Raw genomic sequence first — 16,306 nt, 5'->3', positions numbered from 1 at the left:
GCAGATCCGCTGGGACTGATGGTGTGGTGCAGCACAGATGGTATAGCTCCCCACAGGTGGAGCTGTAGTACCAGGGCAGTGTAGGTGCAATGGGTGAGGAGAGGCGCAGAATGGTATGGAGGCTTGTCCCCAGGTGTAGTGGTGCTGGAATAACTGGAGGACACCAGAGCATGCGGTTCCAAAGCTTTACTCACTGTTTGCAGTTCACACAACTGCCTGCCTCCGTACTGTGTTCTCCAGGTCAGGGCTCCAGCCAACCTCCAGGCAGGATAGGATTCTCCCTTCCACACTCCGCCAACATGTACCTTACTGAACAACTCCTCCAATGCGTCTTTAGGTGCGAAGCACTCCAGTACTTAGTTACCCTGGAGTGCCTCTCTCTAGGTGTTCCTAGTCTTTACTTGTATGACAGACAGCTGTAGCCTGCTTCGGGGACTCCTCACTGCGTCCCGGCTCTCTATTCGGTTGCTGTTGTGTCCCAAGTCTATGATGGGAGCAAGGCGTTAGCGGCTCACTACTCCTCCGGTGTCTGTTGCCGGACATAAAGATCCAATCAACCTCGGGGACCGGGCCCCGGCCTTTGCGCTCTCTGGACTGGAAGGGTTCTCTCTCTGTCTCAACCTGCTTCCCACCGTCCTTCTATTCTCCTTCGTTCCGATCTGTTCTCTCTTATGGAAGGTTAGGTAATCAATCTTTTCAGTCTCTTTCTCTGGTCTTTCTAGTGCCAGCAGCACAGATCACTGGGACCTGCTGCAGCACGTCGCTCAGACACCCATCTTCTCTCTTCTCTCTCCTCTAACCAACTAACCAATAACTTTCACTCTTCCCACTCTTTTGTATCATCTTACTCCACCTGCCTCCCAGTACATCACGTGTTATAAAGCAGGGTTCCACGAGGGGTGCTCTGCTAACCCCCAGCATAAAGCTGTTAGGTGGCCCCACTGAACTATCCTGTGTGTGGAATGCAGGTGTGGAGCGTGGTCAGGAGTTCCCAGCCTACCTGGATGGTGGGGCAATACACCTTAGGAAAAGGTGCAGTACCTCTGTGGCGACTGAAGCCTCTGGGGCGCCACAGATGTACTCCGTCATGGCTGAGGTTTCTGCAGGCGACAACGGGTATATTCTTCCCCTGGGAGGAGTAGCTCCAGGAACTAGCTCGATTGGGCAATCGTAGGCTCGATGCAGGGGAAGGGTCTCAGCTTCCTTCTTGTTGAAGACATCCGCAAACGAATGGTAGGCCACAGGAAGCCCAGGAAGATCCGCGGGCACTTGGTGCAGATTGGTACGGGTAACAGGCAGCAGACAACGTTCTTGGCAAGAGTGACCCCAGCGAAGGACTTCCCCGGAGCGCCAAGCAAAGACTGGCTCATGCGACCTGAGCCAGGGCAGACCAAGGAGCAGGGCGTGAGACAAATTAGGCAAAACATAAAAAGCAATTCTCTCCAGGTGGAGAGCTCCGATCTGCATTTCCAGCTCGAGAGTGACCGTGGTGACGGGGACAGGTAACTGCTTGCCATCCACCGAGGTGATCACACGCGGTTCTTCTAGGGTGACGACAGGAATCCAAAACTTGTCCACCTCTTCCATCCGAATGAAGTTGCCCGCCGCACCCGAGTCCACATACGCCTCCACAGATCTACCCTCCCGACCTAGGAGAATTAAAGCTGAGATAGTAAGGGGTAGAGAGGGAACAGAGTCACCTAGGGAGGCCTCTCTTACCTGGCCTAGGCGGAGGAGTTTCCCGGCCTCTCAGGACAGAAACGCAGGAAGTGGTTGGTTCCACCACAATAGAGGCATAATCCTTGCTCTAACCTTTCCCTGCGCCGCAGCTCCACTAGCTTAACGCGATCCACCTGCATGGGCTCCGGGGCAGAACTACTGGCAGGCTTGAACGAACGAGGACTGGGGGCTGGGTTGAACCTAGACGGGCCGCTCTCCCTGACTGTCTCGTGGGAGCGTTCCTGGAACCGCAAGTCAATACGAGTCGCCAGGGATATAAGGTCTTCTAAAGAGGTGGGGGTGTCCCGACCAGCAAGCTCGTCCTTGATTCTCCCCGAAAGCCCCCTCCAAAAAGCCCCTACCAACACCTCATTATTCCACCGCAGCTCTGAGGCCAGGGTCCGAAAGCGAATAGCGTACTGTCCCACGGTAAGAGTTCCCTGTCGGAGATTGAAAAGGGACTCCGTGGTGGAGACCAGATGCCCGGGCTTGTCAAAGACCCGGCGGAAAGTATCCAGGAAGTCGTGTAGGTTGGATACCACCGGATCATCCCGCTCCCACAGGGGGTTCACCCATGCCAAGGCCTCCCCCTCGAGATGGGACACGATAAATGCCACCTTAGCCCTATCAGACGGGTATTGCTGAGACAACAGTTCGAAATGTAGGCGGCACTGCTTAAGAAACCCCCGGCACAATTTTGGATCCCCGCTATACCTAGGAGGCTTCCCCAAACGTGGCGGTGGCTAAGGTGCAGGATCGCGGGGCGGGGCAGAGGCAGCTGCGGATGACTGCAGGGACTGCAAATGGTCATCCACAGTCACCATGTAATTTAGGATATGGGACTATGTATCACGCTGCTGCGCGTGCTCCTGCTGGAGTCCCACCAGCAGAGGGGGCGCTCCCTGGATCGGAGGTTTGAATGGCGGATAACCGAGTGTCCATGGACTTCATAAAAGCCATAATCCGGGCTTGGTTCTCCCACAAAAAGAGTAGTTCTTTTTGGGTGGCTGCCGAGGCACCAGCGGGGTCCATGGCCTGATTATGCTGTAAGGAGTAGCAAGAGTGGACCCTCTGGGTCATGGTACTGGGATCCCTGGGGCGAGCTGGCCAGGTGGTGCCGACCCCTATACAGGGACCGTTAGGAGCAGGCCCGAAGGAGTCGAATACCACAACAGCTGATACCAAGAGGGGAGGCTCAGGTCCGGATGAGACAAACAAGGAAGAGGACCAGGAGCGACTGGAGTCAGGAGCGACAGGAGTCAGGAGCGACAGGAGTCAGGAGCGACAGGAGTCAGGTGCGACAGGAGTCAGGAGCGACTGGAGTCAGGAGCGACTGGAGTCAGGAGCGACAGGAGTCAGGAGCGACCGGAGTCAGGAGGGCCAGGAGTCAGGAGCGACAGGAGTCAGGAGCGACAGGAGTCAGGAGCGACCGGAGTCAGGAGCGACCGGAGTCAGGAGCGACAGGAGTCAGGAGCGACAGGAGTCAGGAGCAACCGGAGTCAGGAGCGACAGGAGTCAGGAGCGACAGGAGTGACTGGAGTCAGGAGTGACTGGAGTCAGGAGCGACTGGAGACAGGAGAGACCAGACGAGGCCAGAGTACCGTACGGAAGGCACATGATAATCAGGCGCCTCCATGAGGGAGGAGCCGCCTGATATTCCCTGTGTTGGAGCTTGATTGGTAATCCCTCCACAGGGCTGGTGCAGTAGGGGTTAAGTGAGGGGAAGAGCGCGTGCCCGTGGCCTAAGGCGCATGCCCGGGACAGGAGCAGAGGAGGAGGAGGAAGCCCCATGCAGCGCTGCATGACGGGAGACTGGGGGCGCCCGCGTCGGCTGGAGTGGTGAGCGGGGAGTCGGGGGGAGACCCCGGGAGCAGGAGCAGGCAGAGCAGGACCCGGCGAGACAGGTGACGCCGGCCCCGACCTGCCAGGCGGCGCCGGCGTGACAATTTATACATGGAGCAGCTATAATATTTTAAACATTATGTGGCGGTATAATTGGAACACTGCTTGGTGGTATTACTTGATCATTGTGTGGCAGTATTATTGCACATGGGTAATATGTTTTGAATACCATTGGACGGTATTATTTTAACATGAAGCAGCAATACATTGCACACTAGTGATATTATTTGAACACCGTTGGGAGGTATTATTTAATATAGAAATATTATTTAAACACCATTTGGTGGTATAATTTACACACTGTGGGGTGGTATTATTCAGACATTATGGATCAGTACTATTTAAATATTGCTTGGAGATATAATTTAAAAATTGTATTGTGTGGTGGGGTTATTTAAACATTATATAGTTTTATTGTTTGAAATTGTGTGACGGTATTATTTAAACATTGTGTAACGGCATTGTGTGTTGGCATTATTTAAGCATTGTGTGGTGGTATTATTTAAACATTTTGTGACTGTATTGTTTAAACACTGTGTTGCGGTATTATTTAAACATTTTGTGACGGTATTGTGTTTTGGCATTATTTAAGCATTGTGTGGTGGTATTATTTAAACTTTGTGTGACTGTATTATTTAAACATTACGTTGCGGTATTATTTAAACATTGTGTGGGAGTGTTATTTGAACAATAAGTGGAAGTAATTTTTAAACATTGGGCGGTGGTATTATTTGAGCACTATGTGGCAGTATTATTTGTAAATTTTTTATTAGTATCACTTAACCATTGTTGTGATATCACTTAAACATTGATAGGCAGTATTATTTCACCCTGACCTGTTATGATTGTGCAAAGGTTCTGAGAACTGCGTTGGTGGAGCATTGGGAGAAACCCACCTTAGTACTAGGCCATGTATTAGCATTTATTAGCCACCTCACGATTCCCAAATGCTGCATCTTGGTGCCTTCGCAGTTACCTGACCAACGGAGCAGAGGTGCTGGCCATTATTACTAGCAGTATCTCGTGCTTGTTGGTGTTCGTGCAGGAAACAGCTGGTTCTTGAGAAACGTAGGTTTCCAATGAATATACGAAGACCTGAAGAAGAAAAAACAGCAGGAAATGATGAGTCAGTAATTTCATCATGTGATGGTACATTCAACTTGTTTACTCCACAAAAAAAAGAGAAACTCCAATGTGGCCCCATGCAAAGCCCGAGTGGTAAATCGCCCGTTGCAGGACTGGGAGCCGGAACGGAGTTGTGGAGTTGTTTTGCCGCATGGACCCAGTTGATCCTGTGCTGGGAGATAAGTGCAGACATGTGGAACACTCTTTAGAAACCTGGATTCAATTATCCAGAGTATTACATCCATTGGGTTTCTATTAGGGTGTACGGCCAAAAAACTTTTTTTGTTTTGTTGCTAGAAGTGATTGAAGAATTGCGCGGCTCTGCCTAAGCTGTTTGGCTTCCAAAAAGGAATGTAACGGACGAAGAAAGTAAACTGTAATGATAGCAGAAAATCAAAATAGAGCCTGTCCCGTGATACTGGTGGTACTGGTCCGTGACACCACATCCTGTCAGGGCCCCTATTCCTGTTACTACAATATCACTTTTGAACCTGAAGACCATCTCTCCCCAGCATCAAACAACAGAAGGGTCCCCTGTATTCAGTTTGGGTAAGGTGTAGTATTTAGACCCCATCATATATACAGTATCCTATAGTATGTACTACCTCGTGAGCTATGCCTTCAGTTACACATGATGCTGATTCCATCTCAATACTTTATTTCTGACTGATCCCACTAGAATTAGACACTATCTATAAGCTGATCATATCTCATATAGCTGTCAGCTGAACCTTTGATCAACCAACAGCTAATCCTCCTGTTTCCCCATATTAATCTGCTGTAAGAATGAATGATCAGGCATCTATCTATCTATCGATCGATCGATCTATCTATCAATCATCTATGATCTATCTATTATCTATCCGTTACCTATCTATTTTCTATCTATTACCTATCTCTCTATCACTATATTATCTATCTATCTATCTATCTATCTATCTATCTATCTATCTATCTATCTATCTACAGTTGTGCTCAAAAGTTTACATTCCCTGGCAGAATTTCTGCTTTCTTAGCTTTTTTCAGAGAATATGAATGATAACACGAAAACCTTTCTCCACTCATGGTTAGTGCTCTTTTAAAATCATAATGATAACCTAAAACATCCAAATGACCTTGATCAAAAGCTTAAATACCCCATTTCTTAATACCGTGTATGTATTGCCCCCTCTAACATCAATGACAGCTTGAAGTCTTTTGCGGTAGTTGTGGATGAGGTTCTTTATTTTCTTAGATGGTAAAGCTGCCCACTCTTCTTGGCAAAAAGCCTCAAGTTCCTGTAAATTCCTGGGCTGTCTAGCATGAACTGCGAACTTGAGATCTCCCCAGAGAGGCTCAATGATATTGAGGTCAGGATACTGAGATGGCCACTCCAGTACCTTCACTTAGTTCTGCTGTAACCAATGACAGGTCGATTGGTCTTATGTTTTGGGTCGTTGTCATGATGGAATGTCCAAGTACGTTCCATGCGCAACTTCCGGGCTGATGATTGCAAATTTGCCTCCAGTATGTGCTGATAACGTGCTGCATTCATCTTTCCCTCAACTTTGACCAAGTTTCCTGTGCTTTTGTAGCTCACACATCCCCAGAACATCAGCGATCCACCTTCGCGCTTTACAGTAGGAATGGTGTTCCATTCATCATAGGCCTTGTTTCCCTCTCTCCAAATGTAGCGTTTTTGGTTGTGGCCAAAAAGTTCAATTTAGGTCTTATCACTCCAAATTACCTTGTTCCACAAGATTTGAGGATTGTCTCTGTGCTGTTTTGCATATTGTAGGCGAGATACTTTGTGGCATTTGCGCAGTAATGGCTTTCTTCTGGTAACTTGACCATGTAGCCCATTTTTCTTCAAATGCCTCCTTATTGTGCATTCCCTGAGGCCAAAGTCCCTGAGCTGGAGGGATCCGGGGGAAACTTTGGAACCGCCCAACCCAGGGACCTAACTCTTAAAGGGGCATTTGACAATGTAATTGTATTAAATGGTGTACCTCAGGAGCCTGGGGACGACATTCGGGTCCCTCATTTTGCTGTGATTGAAGATCTGCTTTATAGGGTAACCAAGTCAAAAGGGGAGGTAATAGAGCAGCTCATTCCCATGTGTTGGGTGGTCACCTGGGGCAGACAAGACCTAGGAACGCATTCTGCAGAGATTCTACTGGCCTGAGTGTTACAAGGAAATTGTGAACTATTGCCGTTCCTGCCCCACGTGAAAGCTGACATCCCCAGTAGCCCACTTCCGCTATCTTCTGGTACCGTTGCCCATCATCGAGGTGCCATTCGAGCGAATAGTGATATACCTGGTGGACCACTGGTAAATCTGCAAGAGGACATCAATATATATTGGTGGTCCTGGATTATGCTAAACGGTACCCAGACGCGGTACCTTTAAAAAACGCCTCTGCCATGTGTATCTCTAAGGAGATGATCCATATCTTCTCCCACACCCAGGTTGCCGAAGGAAATACTAACGGACCAAGGAACCCCATTCCTGTCGAAGGTCATGAGGGAGCTGTGCAAGTCCCTGTAAATGTCTCAGCTCAGAACCTCAGTATACCATCCCCAGACTGATGGACTGGTGGAAAGGTTTAACAAAGCTTTGAAGGCGATGCTAAAAAAAAGCAGTGGAGAAGGACAGCCGAGACTGGGAGTGTCTGCTTCCTTAACTGTTGTTCTCCATCTTGGGAAGTTCCCCAAGCTTCCACCGGCTTCTCCTGATTTGAACTGCTCGATGGACGGCACCCTCGAGGGCTCCTGGATGTGGCACAGGAATCCTGGGAAGCTGAAACCTCCCCCTATAAAAGCATGGTAGAGCATGTCACCCAGATGCAAGAGAGGATTGCCAACGTGATGTCCATTGTGAAGGAGCACCTCTTTAAGGCTCACGAAGCATAATCCAGGGTGTATAATAGGCCAGCCAGGGTGAGACTGTTCAACCCAGGGGATAGCGTACTGGTGCTGGTGCCCACAGTGGAGACCAAATTCCTGGCCAAGTTGCAGGGTCCCTATGAGGTGCTGTAGAAAGTTGGTTATGTCAAATACAAGATCCATAAACCAGGGAAGCGGAAGCCCTACCAGGTGTACCACGCGAACCTGATTAAACAATGGCAGGACCGAGAATCCATGGAAGCTCCGTGTTTGGTGATTAATCCTAAAGTGGATGTGGAGAAAGTTAAAATGGCAGAGACGCTGTCACAATCCCAAAAACAACAGTGCAGGGAGTTTCTACAGCTGAACAGGGACCTCTTCTCAGAACTTCCAGTTTATACAAAGGCCATAGAGCATGACTTCCTGACGGAACCTCACATCCGGGTCAACTTGAAGCCATACCGGATTCCTCAATCACTCCGGGAGGTGATCTCAAAGGAGGTGAAGCAGATGCTGAGCCTGGCAGTCATCAAGGAATCCAAGAGTGGCTGGCCCAACCCAATAGTATTTGTGCCGAAATCAGATGGAGAATGGCGGTTTTGCAATGACTATATGAAGCTGAATGAAATTTCTAAGTGCAAAGCCTACCCGATGCCCCTGGTCAATTAATTAATTGAGATGCTAAGGTCGGCTAGGTACAGTACTACCCTTGACCTCACAAAAGGGTATTGGCAAGTCCCCATGTCCCAAGATGCCAAAGAGAAGACTGCCTTTTCCACGCCAGATGGATGCTTCCATTACACTAGAATGTCATTTGGGTTACAAGGCGCTCCAGCAACATTTTAAAGAGCCATGGAGCGAATCCTAGCTCCCCACAAGAGGTACGCAGTGGCCTACCTGGACAATATTTTAATCTTCAGCCAGGATTGGGGAAGCCATCTGGGCAAGGTCCAGGCAATATTTGATGCTCTACAGAAGGCGGGACTTTCCATAAACCCGAAGAAGTGTGTTTGGGAATGAAAGAAGTGAGATACTTGGGCTATGTTGTAGGCAGGGGCGATATAAAGCCCCATATAAATAAAGTTGAGGCGATCCAGGGCTGGCCACAACCCGTCTCAAAGAAGCAGGTCAGGGCATTCCTGGGCATTGTAGGCTATTACCGTCGGTTTATCCAAAACTTTGCCATGGTATCTACCTCTCTGACAGACTTCCTTTAAGGGACAAAGTCAGCTATGGCTAAGTGGTCTCCAGAAGTTGAGATGGCCTTCCAGTAAGCCGGCGGTGATTTCTCCAAGGAGTTTGTGGTCCACACGGACGAGTCGGATGTCGAGCTGGGGCTGTCTAATCCCACTAATCCCAAGAGGTAAACTGGGAAGAGCACCCCATAATGTACCTTAGCTGGAAGTTGTCATCCTGCGAGAAAAATTATTCCATAGTGGAGAAAGAATGTTTAGTCGTCAAGTGGGTGTTGGACTCTCTAAGGTACTATCTTTTAGGCAGGAGATTTAGACTAGTGTCAGACCATTCCCCACTGAAGTGGATTAGGTAGAAGAAAGGAAACAATGCCCGAGTGACCAGGTGGTTCCTATCACTTCAGGATTTTAACTTCGATGTGGAGCATAGGCATCCTGGACAACAGACTGGTAGCAGAGTTTCTGGAAGCCGCAGTCAGGCAGGAGACATCCTGGAGACCACAAACAGTTAGCAGAGTTACAGAAAGCTCCAGACAGGACATGTCCTGGAGACCACAGACAGGTAGCAGAGTTACTGGAAGCTGCAGACAGACAGATGTTTTCGAGACTGCACACATGTAGCAGAGTTATTTGAAACTGCAGACAGAAAAAAGTCGTCCTGAAGACCACAGACAGGTTGCAGAGTTACTGGAAGCCATAGGCAGACAAGAGACATCCTGGAGATGACAGACAGGTACCAGAGTTATTGAAAGCTGCAGACAGACAGGAGACATCCTGGAGACCACAGACAGGTAGCAGAGGTACTGGAAGCCGCAGACAGACAGGAGATGTCCTGGAGACCACAGACAGGTAGCATAGTTTCTGGAAGCCGCAGGCAGACAGGAGACATCCTGGAGACTACAACAGGTCGCAGAGGTACTAGAAGCTGCAGACAGACAGGAGACATCTTGGACACCACAGACAGGTAGCAGAGTTACTGGAAGCTGCAGACAGACAGGTGACTTCCTGGAGACCGCAGACAGGTAGCAGAGTTTCTGGAAACCAAAGGCAAACATGAGCTATGCACTCATAAGCTGAAAGTCTTAGGAACACTAAAGGCTTAATACCAAGACACTGTTGTTTGTCTTGGTGAGCTTTATATAGGTTTAGGCAGATGATCACATGGGATCACACCAGGCCACCTGCATAGCCTGATGTAGAGAACAGCAGAGTTTAGCAGAACGGGGTGAGGGAAGCACAGCACGGATCCGGGACAAGTGTGTAACAACACTATACACATTTAGTATTTATGAACTAGTGTTACCGAGGCATGATGGTGGTGTTTGGGTTGAAAAGGGGCTTCACTATAGAGAAAATATTTTGGAGGTGGTGAGACCAATCTCCAACCAGAAAATCCTCCTTTATACATTGGCAAGTAACACTGTAGGTGTTGGTAACTGCACAGCTCCGGCCCCCTGTGCACGTCACTGAGCATGCCCACTACAGTCATTACAAGTCATAAGTCATTCTCTGTCCATTTGGCTGCTGTAAAGCCGTATATGTAACTATTCACATATTGGCACTCACAGTAATAACTTAGTACCCCCATATTAGTACCATACAGTGCCTCCACATTAGTACCACGACATGCCACGGCACCTGCTAACCATATTCTTCCTTCCCTGTAACCGTTTCAAAAGGTAATATAGCGCCTCTGCTACAGTGGGACAAAAGCCAAAGAGGAATACACTCCTGGCACCAAGGGAAATTGGAGGTAACCCTGTAACGTCATCTTGCTGCAGAGTTGTGCCCCTTTCTGGCATCCTCTCAAAGTGCCAATCAGGAGGCTACAAAATAGTATATAACAGATGCTTTACCACTGCTGAGGGTTTGCTTCAAGGTCTTAGTATTGGCGCAAGGTAACCAGCTGCAAAAATGAGCCCCAAAGATGTGGCCGCTGCCTTCGCCCCACGACTGCGCTTAGTTCTGCGAGGATTATTATAATGACACAAGTAATGGAGCAGCAGGAGACGGCGGGTATTTGTTCATTTGTAATCCAGTAATTAGCAGAGTTACTCATGCGAGCGGCAGAAAATAACACGCTGCACATTACTGATATACAGATACTAATTAAAGGCGGTGCGTCACCTTTAAGTATCAATTGTGGGGAGAGAAAATGGAGCAAATAGCATGATAGTTGTAAAAATGATACAAGCCCAAGCATTATATATTGTTATATACGGAATCTGTTCTCAGAGGGGGATTAGTAAAGTTTTAAAGGGGTTGTCCGGGCACAGGTACTGACGACCTAGCCATAGAAGAGCAGATCAGTGGAGGTCTGACATCCGGGACCCCCACTAATCAGCTGTCAATTGCTTTGCCGCCGCTGGATGTAAACACTTGGAATTTATCTTCAAAGTACAGCGGCTGCTGCCTGATACTGTGGAAGCTCAAAGTGTCTACATCCGGTGGACACCATGACACCCGATTAGTGGGGGGTCCCCGGTGTCAAACTTCCACTTATCTGCTATCGATGACCTATTCTATGGACACGTCATCAATATCTGTGCTGGCAGGGCCAGTTTTAGACAAAATGGGGCCCTCGGCAAAAGTTCAAAGTGGGGCCCCAAATGCTAACATATTGCACCATCACACAGAAACATTTCAGATGTATTTACATCCTCTGAGCTCAGGACGCGAAACGAGCCCAATCAACAATATTTAAGTCGTTCAACGCTTGTTTCCCGGCCTCATTAGGGTAGGTCCACACGGTCAGTAATTGGCAGCGCTTTAAACGCAGCACATGTCCGCTGCGTCCAAAGCACTGTCAGCTTTTGAATGCAGGTGAATCCATGTGTGATCACTGAACCTTGCAGATTCACCGCGTCCAATACATAACTACTATAATACTGTCCCCATGTACAAGAATATAACTACTATAATACTGCTCCTATGTACAAGAATATAACTACTATAATACTGCTCCTATGTGCAAGAATATAACTACTATAATACTGCTCCTATGTACAAGAATATAACTACTATAATACTGCTCCTATGTACAAGAATATAACTACTATAATACTGCTCCCTATGTACAGGAATATAACTACTATAATACTGCTCCTAGGTACAAGAATATAACTACTATAATACTGCTCCTATGTACAAGAATATAACTACTATAATACTGCTCCTATGTACAAGAATATAACTACTATAATACTGCTCCTATATACAAGAATATAACTACTATAATACTGCTCCTATGTACAAGAATATAACTACTATAATACTGTCCCTATATACAAGAATATAACTACTATAATACTGCCCCCTATGTACAAGAATATAACTACTGTAATACTGCCCCCTATGTATAAGAATATAACTACTATAATACTGCCCCATATGTACAGGAATGTAACTACTATAATACTGCTCCTATGTACAAGAATATAACTACTATAATACTGCTCCTATGTACAAGAATATAACTAGTATAATACTGCCCCTATGTACAAGAATATAACTACTATAATACTGCCCCTCTGTACAAGAATATAACTACTATAATACTGCTCCTATGTACAAGAATATAACTACTATAATACTGCTCCTATGTACAAGAATATAACTAGTATAATACTGCGCCTATGTACAAGAATATAACTACTATAATACTGCCCCTCTGTACAAGAATATAACTACTATAATACTGCTCCTATGTACAAGAATATAACTAGTATAATACTGCTCCTATGTACAAGAATATAACTAGTATAATACTGCCCCTATGTACAAGAATATAACTACTATAATACTGCCCCTCTGTACAAGAATATAACTACTATAATACTGCTCCTATGTACAAGAATATAACTACTATAATACTGCTCCTATGTACAAGACTATAACTACTATAATACTGCCCCTATGTACAAGAATATAACTACTATAATACTGCTCCTATGTACAAGAATATAACTACTATAATACTGCTCCTATGTACAAGAATATAACTACTGTAATACTGCCCCCTATGTATAAGAATATAACTACTATAATACTGCCCCATATGTACAGGAATATAACTACTATAATACTGCTCCTATGTACAAGAATATAACTACTATAATACTGCTCCTATGTACAAGAATATAACTAGTATAATACTGCCCCTATGTACAAGAATATAACTACTATAATACTGCCCCTCTGTACAAGAATATAATTACTATAATACTGCTCCTATGTACAAGAATATAACTACTATAATACTGCTCCTATGTACAAGAATATAACTAGTATAATACTGCCCCTATGTACAAGAATATAACTACTATAATACTGCCCCTCTGTACAAGAATATAACTACTATAATACTGCTCCTATGTACAAGAATATAACTAGTATAATACTGCTCCTATGTACAAGAATATAACTAGTATAATACTGCTCCTATGTACAAGAATATAACTAGTATAATACTGCCCCTATGTACAAGAATATAACTACTATAATACTGCTCCTATGTACAAGAATATAACTAGTATAATACTGCCCCTATGTACAAGAATATAACTACTATAATACTGCCCCTCTGTACAAGAATATAACTACTATAATACTGCTCCTATGTACAAGAATATAACTACTATAATACTGCTCCTATGTACAAGACTATAACTACTATAATACTGCCCCTATGTACAAGAATATAACTACTATAATACTGCTCCTATGTACAAGAATATAACTACTATAATACTGCCCCTATGTACAAGAATATAACTACTATAATACTGCTCCTATGTACAAGAATATAACTACTATAATACTGCTCCTATGTACAAGAATATAACTACTATAATACTGCCCCTATGTACAAGAATATAACTACTATAATACTGCCCCATATGTACAGGAATATAGCTACTATAATACTGCTCTTATGTACAAGAATAACAGCATGGGAAAGTACACATTTCGGGCCAGCAGTGCCATGATTCTCCTGGTGTCAATCAATCACGAACGCGACAGGAAGATGGGAGGCAGGGAATTGGTGCGGTATTGATATAGGACAAACCCTTTAAGCAGCTTAAGCTGCGGAGTCAGCGGTGAATTTCAGACTACTATAGACTACTAACAGACTATGCAGATGAGCTGGAGTCACTTATAGTTATAACCTAATGAAACACAGATAAAGTCTGGAGAAAGAGCAGTTAAAGGGTTTTTACCCTTAGGAAATGTCATCCCTTTATGATTGGTGGGTGAATGACCGCTAGGACTGATCCAGTGCTGTTTGCCCCTCACTATTTTTCTCTGCAAAGTTGAGTTCCAGCCATCAGTCCTGTTCATAAGAATGGAACTGTGCTGAAGTTTCTCTTCTCAGATGCTGGCGGTAGTGCCACTGGGTTGCTCAATGTGTCCTCTACATGATATGCAGAAGAAGGGGCTCTGATCAGATGAGACCAAAGTAGGATTTTTTTGGGCAAACCGCTATGTGTGGCAGATTTGGATATATAACACTGCACATGACCCTTAAAACACCATCCCCATCATCGAACATGGTGGTGGCAGCATCATGCTTTGGGTAGGCTTTTCTTCAGCAGTGGCAGGTAAGCTGGTCAGAGTTGATGGTAGGATGGATGGAGATAAATACAGGATATTCCTGGAGGAAAAACTGTTGGAGACTGAAAAAAAACTTGATACCAGGGTGTAGGTTCAACCTTCCAGCACGACATTTACCCTAAATGTCCAAACATCCTGCCGAAGCTGCAATGGAGGGTTTAGATCAAAGCATAAATATGTTTGTAAACGGCCCAGTCACAGTCCAGACCCAACCCCAATTTTGAGAATCTGTGACAAGACTTGAAAATTGCTGGTCACAGACATCTCCATCCAACCTCACTGAGCGAGAGAAATCCTGTAAAAGAAATATGGATGCAGTCAAACTGCAATACCAGACACAGTCCATGGACAGGTGTGGCGCCATTTTTAGGGGGAAAATCATGGGCAACCCTTTTACAGACAGCAGTAAAGTGACTGTGATGCTCTTTCCAAGATTCGAGGATCGGATCAAACATAAATTATGGGAGACCGATTGGACAAACACATTTCAGTACATTTCGTCCAGGAAAACAGATTCTCCAGGTGTGAAGAATCTTCGTCATGTGCAGATCGGAGATGAGTCACCGCCTAGAAATGGAACCAAATTATGTTTAATAGTTCGTCCTACGGCTATAAAGTACAGTGATTATTATAATTGCGGTCAATGGCAACAAAGGATATATCATGACCACAAAATAGCTGCACGGTGACACTTCATGCGGCGTAAAGAATATGTCGCTACGATCCGCTGCTGTCAGTGACATTCATACTTCTCATATGTTTAAAGTGAACCTGTCACTATATTTATGGTGCCCGACCCAAGGACAGCATGAATCAGACACTGGCTATGTGATTGCAGCAGGGTATGATTTACTATGAAATGCTGCGAAGTTTCAGAGTTAACGTACTTCTGAAAAGCCGGCCGTACATTCTTGTACATAGCAGTATTATAGTAGTTATATTCTTGTACATAGGAGCAGTATTATAGTAGTTATATTCTTGTACATAGGGGCAGTATTATAGTAGTTATATTCTTGTACATAGGAGCAGTATTATAGTAGTTATATTCTTGTACATAGGGGCAGTATTATAGTAGTTATATTCTTGTACATAGGTGCAATACTATAGTAGTTATATTCTTGTATATAGGAGCAATACTATAGTAGTTATATTCTTGTACATAGGGACAGTATTATAATAGTTATATTCTTGTACATAGGGAGCAGTATTATAGTAGTTATATTCTTGTACATATGGGGCAGTATTATAGTAGTTATATTCTTGTACATAGGAGCAGTATTATAGTAGTTATATTCTTGTACATAGGGGCAGTATTATAATAGTTATATTCTTGTACATAGGGAGCAGTATTATAGTAGTTATATTCTTGTACATAGGGGGCAGTATTATAGTAGTTATATTCTTGTACATAGGAGCAGTATTATAGTAGTTATATTCTTGTACATAGGGGCAGTATTATAGTAGTTATATTTTTGTACATAGGGGCAGTAGCATAGTTGTTATATTCTTGTACATAGGAGCAGAATTATAGTAGTTATATTCTTGTATATAGGGGCAGTATTATAGTAGTTATATTCTTGTACATAGGAGCAGTATTATAGTAGTTATATTCTTGTACATAGGAGCAGTATTATAGTAGTTATATTCTTGTATATAGGGGCAGTATTATAGTAGTTATATTCTTGTACATAGGAGCAGAATTATAGTAGTTATATTCTTGTACATAGGAGCAGTATTATAGTAGTTATATTCTTGTACATTGGGGCAGTATTATAGTAGTTATATTCTTGTACATAGGGGCAGTAGCATAGTTGTTATATTCTTGTATATAGGGGCAGTATTATAGTAGTTATTTTCTTGTACATTGGGGCAATTTTTATTGTAAAAAC

General features: G+C 44.8%; 1 protein-coding gene across 2 annotated transcripts in view; it reads left to right on the top strand.

Moving 5' to 3' along the window:
* ASAP1 (ArfGAP with SH3 domain, ankyrin repeat and PH domain 1) overlaps positions 1–16,306 on the top strand; it is a 224,541-nt gene that overhangs the window by 18,767 nt on the left and 189,468 nt on the right. The window lies entirely within an intron of this gene.

This window comes from Dendrobates tinctorius, unplaced genomic scaffold (assembly GCF_039654945.1).
Source record: "Dendrobates tinctorius isolate UK_male_01 unplaced genomic scaffold, ASM3965494v1 ptg000116l, whole genome shotgun sequence".
Lineage (NCBI taxonomy): Eukaryota > Metazoa > Chordata > Amphibia > Anura > Dendrobatidae > Dendrobates > Dendrobates tinctorius.
The sequence above is the reverse complement of the archived record's forward strand: the minus strand, read 5'-3'. Positions and strand labels throughout refer to the sequence as shown.